This window comes from Rhinatrema bivittatum, chromosome 4 (genome assembly GCF_901001135.1).
Source record: "Rhinatrema bivittatum chromosome 4, aRhiBiv1.1, whole genome shotgun sequence".
In the NCBI taxonomy this organism is placed as follows: domain Eukaryota; kingdom Metazoa; phylum Chordata; class Amphibia; order Gymnophiona; family Rhinatrematidae; genus Rhinatrema; species Rhinatrema bivittatum.
In genome coordinates, this window is record NC_042618.1 from 163376354 (window position 1) to 163384910 (window position 8557).

The following is an 8557-nucleotide window of genomic DNA, read 5'->3' on the forward strand; positions in this document are numbered from 1 at the left end:
GAGGGCCCCCGAGGAGCAAATACCCAGGTTAACAGTTACCCCAAAGGGCAGAAAGAGAGCTTCCAGTGGCAGCATGGAAGCAGCAGAGTAGCGTAGACAGGAACGGAGCATATCCGGAATCAAGTCCTTGCTAACTCTACGAGCTAGCAAAATAGAAGATGTTATATATCTGGATGGCGTGATGTCAGTAAGGGGGAATGCCCCCAAGGTTCGCGCCAAGGGTTGCATAAAGACGTGGGTGGTACACGCGCATGCGTACCCTAGTAGGTGCCTGGGAGGAGCATGGCAGGATGCAGCACCATAGCCGTTCCGGGGAAGCCGGAGAGGTTAGCTTGTAGACGTGGCACTAGCCATCTTTCCTAGGTAAGCGGGAGGAGCCGTGAATAAGGTGAGGCAAATGGGGCGAAGCCGTCAAGCACCGATGGACGCAATATCGGCCACCTACTGGAAGAAGTAAGGAGTGGACCCCCAAATCCTCATTTTATTCCTCCTGGCCCTCCCTCTCTTCGGGGGGCCCTATCCCTTTCTGATTTCCTTGAAATGGACATCTTATCTTGTATGTATGTTCTTGGAGTCCTGAATTGACTATGCTCCCCTCAGGGTCTCTATTTGTTCCCCTACTCTAGTCTTTTGGCAGACTCTGAGGCTTAAGCTCTCCTAAATTTTTTAAATAAACTTTTATAACTCTTCTCCAAACAAAAAACACCTCTTAAAGAGCAACCTACTCAGGCAGGTCTTTATCTGCTGACCAATGTCTCAACCTCAGATGCCTTCTGGCCATTACCTCTGTTACTATTTGTTTAGCTGAGGTCCTAATTAGATCATTCATCCAGGAAGGCTACCCCTGCCTCTCTCTGAGCAGTCTCCAAGGAACTAGCATCTGCAACTTCTGCTGACTTTCGCCACTGCTGTATCCACCTTACTAATGCTCTGACCACATAACCACCACAGATTGCTGCCTGTAGGAGAGACTTGCTACTTCAAAGATCTTTTCAGGTGCACCCTGTGATCTTTCAATCCTCTGCAGAAGCTCCTTCCACCGAGATTGTGGTCTTCTTAGTTATTGCCACTACTGGGGCATCCACCCATAGGATCTTAAATAACGGCCCCACATTTTCTTGCTGTAGCGGATACAGTTTACCCATAGTGATCTTGGTCCTCAGAACCAGATCTGGGGTGTCCCATTCTACCATCACCATACCCCTTATATTCAGATGGAGAAGGAAGGCCTTGGCTGGCTTTTTTATGCCTACCAGGATATGGTCCCCTCTCCTTCTAGACTCCTTTTCCGCTTCTGTTAAATTCAAGGATTGTATTACTTTTAGAATAATGGATTGTAGCTCTTCCTTCCTAAATAGCCTGATTGTTATGCCTGCCGGCCACATGGCTCCACAGCCAGCCTCACTCACCCGCCATTGTGCCGCAGCAGAAAAAGGTCCAGGTTCCCTGGCAGCAGCTGGAAGCTACTGTCGTCGCACCACTCCCTCGACCCACAAGCCCAATGCCGCAAACTCCGCGGGCCCAAACCACCAGGCCGATGCTAATGACCTTTCCCTCTCCTCGGCTGGGATGCTGCCGACTTCTTCCGATACTGGATGTCCCCCTAGCGCCTCTCTCCGTTATTTAAAGGACCCCCGGCAGGAAAGTGCTGCCTGCCCTTTCCGATGACATCACCTTCTAGGGCTATATAAGGCTGGACGCTGCTTCCAGCCTTTGCCTTGGCAACAGGTCTTCTCATTTCAGAGATTTGCAGCTAGTTCCTGAGTTCCTTCCTTGTCCCTGGGTTGACCTTGGCTTTGACTTTCGACCGGATACAGACTACGAGCTACGCCCTCTGCCACGACCCCTGCCTGGATACCGACTACGAGCTACGCCGCTTGCCACGACCCCTGCCTGGACACCGCCTACGAGCTTTGTCGCCAGTTCCCAACTTGGCCTGTGCTACTACATCATGTCTCCCTCTTGAACTCCCATCTCTGCAGAGGCCCCACAGTCCAGCCGGCCCCGGCACCTGAGGGCTCAACCTATGGTGAATGTGGGCTGGTAGTGGTGAAGCTCCAGCAGGGTCCCTGCTCATCGTCTGCCTTGCCTACCAACGGTGGGGACCTGTGGGACTGTGCCCCATAGGCGGCGTCCACTCCCCCTCGGTCCAAGGGTCCATCAGCAATACACTGATTATCGCAGTCTTGCCTTCATCCACTTCCTTCTCCCTCGAGTCTTGCAGACCTCTCTTGTCCTCCGAACCGAGGCCCAGGAGATTCTGTGCTGAATGCAGAAAACTTGGAGGGGATTCTATGAATGACCAGCTGTGTTCTGGCACCCAGGATCTTTTGTACCAGTAGCAGCACAGGTGTTTCTGGGAGTTGTTTGCATTTAACATCACCAACCCTTATCTCTCTATAGGCTTTATGTATCAAGAATTCCATCTCAATATTCTCCACTGCTTGCTCCAATTCTTTAGGAGTTAGCACTTCCCGACTTGGCCTGCTTCTCACTCTAGGTTGGCGGCTTCTTCTCTGTCGGAGCCTCTCCCTCATACCACAGCTCCTTCTCTGTTCTGTTGTACGGGTGTCAGTTCCTCTCCCCATAGCGCGTCTCGTGTGCTCTTCTTATTGACCTGACCTCTGCTTGTGGACCCTCCTGCTGCATCTGTTTGTCCCTTGCTAAATCTAGCGCATCACAATTTCAGCAAAAAGAGCCCACTATGGTGCTGTTTCCAATGGGGGTATTTTCTGTCAATCAGACAGGCCTGCAGACGTGCTAGATTGGGGCTGCTGATCCCGCTTTCCCTCGGCACCTCCCTTACATGGCCTTACCGTGTCTCAAGTCCCAGCAGTCTGTGGGAGCAAGGTGACTTTTGAGGCCTGAATGAGACCTGGGTTTCTCCTAGGGAAGAATAGGTTCACTGAGGTTCTTCACTAAATTCTTTTTCTTTTTTTTGTTTTTGGTAATCCCTGTTATCCCAGACCACTCACCACCAGCTGGAGGCAGAAAGCTACTGATGTCAATTATTATCTCAGAATATATAGCAAGGATGATGTAAGAAAAAAAAGTTCTCTTGCTGGTGAGAGTTAATCCCATTGGTATGGTCTGGTCTGCAGGACAACAAAGAAAGAGATGATTTGTGAGCTTTTGCTATAGGCCAGGTGCAGGGTCCCATGATATACATGGGGGCCAGCCTCCTCAGTGAAATGTATAATGTACTGTTGACCCCTGCAATCTGCAGAGCAACAGCTGGGATTTCAATCAGTTGCTTTGTAAATTGAGCTTTTAACTTGTGCTGGAAAGTGTGTCTGTGTTGGGGATGGGGGCAGCTTAGTTACAGCTCCTCCCAGGGAGCTATGAGATGAAGCTTCTGAAAATAGTGTGTGGGGTGGAGTAGGGGGTGGGGGTATAAAAGGAGCTATGTGCTGCGCTCTCACAGTCATGAGGAGCGTCTATAGCAGAACAGCCCCCCCTGACCTTTTAATGGGTTTCTGAGGACCCAAAGGGCTTAAGGATTGAAAACTTTCTTACAAAATCACCACTTAACAGGAACACAGCTTTTGGAATATAAATGCATACAAGGGTATTGATATCTTAGCTGAGCCAGTACAAGAGTGTACTAACTGCTCCTTTACAGTGGTCGTTGACTTTGTTTTGGTGACAGCTGCTGGGACTACAATCTGTACTGTCCCTTCTTCCCAGGATGAAGTATTACCCAGCTCCAAGATCAAGGCACAGCACCTCAGTCAGGATCAAGGCTGCCCGCACTGTACACTTCCCCAATGACATTGTGTTCCAGGACCACATCCGGCAGGGGGATTTGGAGCAGGTGGGCAGGTTCATACGTGCCAGGAAGGTCACCTTGGACACCATCTACTTGTCAGGTGAGGCAGAAAAGAACATTAGCTTACTTTGGCCTGAAACCCACTCCCTGCTTATAAGGGCTCAGCTAAAAGTGACAATGGCAGGCACTTTTTGACTGCTAAAGTATTAAGTGAAGCAATCTGCTTCTATTAGAACCTCTGTAAAACAATCAGAGCTTGCCTGTGCTCTTGACCTGTGTGCACTGGCTGTCACAACTCTGCAAATTTGGTAGAATATTATTGCAAGAAGATGCAGTCAGCAGGAGAACCCACGAGAGGTGCCATTGGTCACTGCTTGTTCTATTCCCAGAGTTCACTAGAAATTTTACCCACTGCTGAAAAGAGGAAGACTGCAGGAACAGCAGATCCAAATGCCATCAAAGTCCCTATAGAGCAGGGCATTTTTAGGGAAAATGCCAGCTTGTGTGTTTAGGATTTGAAGTGGACGAGCTTGGTCACCCCCGACTAGCTTTGATGTTTGAAATAAAGTAATGTAGTTGCCATGTTAGTCCACTTGAAACACAGAAATAAAGATTTAAAAAAACACCCCAAAATGTATAGGGTGATACCCTTATAATCGGACTGGCGTTCAGAAGCCAATCCTTCCTTGGGTCAGAATAAAAAAGAATGGGAGTGTTAGCTCCTGAAAGCTGGTCAAGAAATGTATTATGTTAGTCCAATAAAAAGATATCACCTTTCTCTTTATTGTTGTATCTTTAATATGGTATGAACAAATTCCATCTTGTAGACAGGGGTGTAAAGAGAAAACAAAAAAAAAGATGAGAAATAAGAAACTGTCCAGGGTTATGTTGAAGAATTTTTAGCTGCACCTTCTTCATTCTACTCCTTGCGATAGTGTCTCATGGTCTCTCCATTCACATTGCCAGAGAAAAAGGTGAGCAGAGCCTTCAGGATGGTGGCACTGGGTAAGAACTGGGCCCTCAGACCCTCAGCAGCAGTGTCTCTTGCACTCTCTGAGCAGCTTCCACCTTAGATCTAAGAATTACCAAAGAGGATTCTCAGGCAGACCTACTTGGTCTAGCTCCGGGACCTTGGCCACACTTTGCTTGTACTACGCAGATTCTCTTTGATACTTTCAGGGCAGAGCAGATGACGCACATATCGCCATCAGGTAGTGCTTACATTGTGTGCACCCTGCAGTTCCTGTGATATACTAGAAAAATCTAAACAATGTTGGGTTATACATGGCAAACACCATAAATTTTAACACAAGCTAAAAATAAGCACAGTGACTAAATATTAACCAATGAGGCACATGCAAAGGAAAAAAAAAATCTAATTTCTGTACGTTCATAAGCTTTCTAGCCTACAAAGATCCCTTTTTCAGATTTCAGAAACCATTCTGCTCTGCATCTCTGAATCCATTTTCTTCTCAAAAGAAACCAGCTGTTGGTAATATGTCTTTGAAATTCCTATTGCTAAAAATGTTGTTTTCTGTTCTAGGCATGGCTGCCCTGCATGAGGCTGTGCTGGCAGGGAACCTGGAGTGTGTGAAGCTGTTGATAAAATATGGTGCAGATATTCAGCAGCGAGATGAGAATGGCTGGACCCCGCTACACATGGCTTGTAGCGATAGCCACACTGACATAGCCAGGTAAATGTCTATTTTCCTACTAGACGTGGTCTTGCTACAATGTTGGGCAATGCAGTAATGTTAGCTTCCCCACAGCAGTATTGCCAGTGGCCGCCACAATCCCCTTCCTCACAGCTATGCCCATGAGACTTGGGCAGCAGTGTTATCATGATCTCAAAGCAGTGACCCTGTCTGTGATGAGCATCCTCAATTTGTTCCGTCAGTTTGTGGTATGGATATTCTCAGGTTTTGCTTTAGCACTCTTTTCATTACTCCTGGTTCTCTCTTTTCTAGATATCTCATTTCTCTTGGAGCCAAAGTGGATGCTACAAATGATGATGGTGAGAAACCCTCAGATCTCATTGACCCAGACTGTAAGGAGCTGCTGGAGCTTTTCACACAGGATAAAGCAGACTAAGAGGTATAGATTGCAAGATGATGGCTTACCTATTGCCTCAGTCTATACTGTCCTTGGGCCCTGTCAGCTGGTGAGCACAGCTCCCTCACCCAAGTCTGTGAAGATTTTTGACAGAATGCATATCCTGAAAAATAATTTAGATGCCATGTGTACATATAAAGCGGTACCATTCCGCCTAGGAAGCCACACATGGAGAAACCTAGAACCACATTAAGCTACACCACTTTAAGACAGCCATGCTGCAGAAGAACCATGCTAAGGGCACTGAAGGACCTCACACGACTCTCCAGCAGTGGGAATACCGTTAATGTTCTAATGGCTACAACAACCGAACATCCAACATCAATCACTCTGAATAATCCTTAGAAGATAAATCTGCAACCACACCGCTGTACTGTATCTTCATCTGTATAATATAAGAGGCATATGCCAGTTATTGAGGAGAAATCAGGTCAAAGTTGCAGTGTCATAATGTTTATCACATGATTCAGCAGTGCGATAAAGGCTTCCTGGTATTTAGGCTGTGTTCCCCAGTCTTGCTATAAATAGCTCTCGTGCAAGAGGTCTCCAGCTGCATATCAGTTTTCAGACCCCCAGAAGCTCGTGGTTGTTAGTGGTAGTAGGGTTGCCTCTCACTATATAATTGCTCACTTATCTAAAGTCTGCTGTGTGTGGTTTTTTTTTAAATAACATGTTTTAAATATTGTTTTCTTGTGGGATAATTTATGGTATACACTGCAGCAAGGAAGCTAGTGTTGCCATTGTTCCAGTTGTGGTGCTGGGATGAAGTTTACATTGCTGGTGCCCTGGGCATACTGGTAACACATGTGCAAGTTACATAGTTAAGAACAAGAACTTTTCAGAGTAAAAAAAGAAAAAAAATACAGTTCTGAAGCAGAGACATCACGATCAGCAACGTGGTTTAAAGCCTTGTGTTAAGGCACACAGGTTTAATACTTATGCTAATTCAATCATTTTCATGACTCCAATATTGCATATTCTGTGCATTTTTGTAGGAAATTATCTGATATTGGAGAACCAAGAAAAGAGATGAAGTTTCTTGCACTGTAAAGTCTTACTTTGAACACAATTTTAACCTCCATCTGCTTTTCTACTTTTTGTTATGTCAATACACTTTATTTTTTCAATAAAAATCATTTCAGTTTATACAAGTTACATTTAAATTGCCTTTTTAGGTGTTCTCTATCAAGAAGAAATGAATGCCTTATGGGGAGACTGTGTCCACCTACTGGTGATCTGGTATTGGGGGGGGAACCACTGAATGGATTTTGATATGAGACTTGTATACGATAAGTCAAAAGTGATTGTCTCAATCATATTTTTGGTTTAGTAAAGAACACCAGACACATACATACATACATGTCTGTGTACAAATGGTGAGATTACAAATCTGTCAGGCAAGGCTGAGGACATTACTGCTCAGTCATCTGGTAAGAAATCTCAAGGCCAGCAAACTGATGCCACATATGATATGTACATTCTCTTAATCTCCTCTTGCACATTCACCAAAGTCATATTCCTTTGCAGGTACAAATACATTTCAGAACTTTTGAGTTGGCCTCAGCATGATGCTACACTGTACATAGTTGCTTGGCCTGACACTTTTCACAACCAGTCAAATGGTGTACAGCACTTGAAATAACACTGAGCAGGCAGAAAGAGATGTTACCCAAACCTGATGCAGAACGACCCCCTGCACTGCAGGTACCTGAGCAGGTAGAGCTCTTCTTATTGATCTGTATAAGAGGTTAGCACATGAAAGTTTCACTTTTGCATTTTTATTTGTAATTAATTATGAATATCTATGAGAGATGCAGAGGCAGCACTGCCATGAATGCAGATGGCCATCTAAGAATCACTGCACAGCAGTAAGGAACCTTCCATGAGTCACTGAAGCCTGAATGGTGCTGCTACTGCTCAAACCAGGGACATAGCTATAGGGGAAGCCTCAGAGGCCTCACATTTGGCTCAGGCTCTTGCCCTAGTGGCAGTATCACATCACAATCGAGTTAATCCTTACAGATGCAGCAGTTAGAGGGCCTGAAGGCATTGGAATTACTGTCAGTCCACCATCCCAAACCTTTTAAGGAGGTTAACTTGAAAAGAGCAACAGCACTGCCCTTGGCTAGTCCTGTAAATATCTAAGGACATCAAAATCTTTCTATTTACTTTTGACAGTAATTATCACTTCTCTTCTCTGCATCTTAAAAGTGCAGGAATGCCTCTCCTCAGTGGAAGCCTATTTATATGATTGGCTCTTCAGCAACTTGTATAAAGTAGCTGCCATCAAAGAGGGAAAGTGAAAAGACAACATACAGAATGTTGCCAGAAATTAAAGAGTGAATACCTACATAAAACTGGGTAAGAGGTGAGGGCAGGCTAGGGGGGGGGGCTAGCACAGCATTCCTCCCCCCCCCCCCCCAAAAAAAAAATTCAGTACAGACTTCGCCCTGAGTCGTTTCAGATTTGTGCCCCTTCAGCTCCTATGTTAAACAATCCAGGACGGCAGCGGAACTAAGCTCCAAGCGAACCTTGACGCTCGGCTATGTCTGGCGGGGACATCAAGTGAAACAAAATTACCATAAGCGCGCTCGTGCCTCCATTTCCAGTAACTTTATTCCTTTTCTCTCCCTGTGGCAGAACACTGAGCTGTACATCAGGACTTGTACCAATAAA

At 45.8% G+C, this 8557-nt stretch overlaps 1 long non-coding RNA gene across 1 annotated transcript; it reads right to left on the bottom strand.

Moving 5' to 3' along the window:
- Window positions 1–4528: 4528 nt before the first annotated feature.
- Window positions 4529–8552, bottom strand: LOC115090241. The gene is made up of 2 exons (XR_003856349.1): window positions 8462–8552; window positions 4529–7617 (listed from the first exon to the last, which is right to left on the bottom strand). It is a non-coding gene; the product is annotated as an uncharacterized LOC115090241 (long non-coding RNA).
- Window positions 8553–8557: the final 5 nt, after the last annotated feature.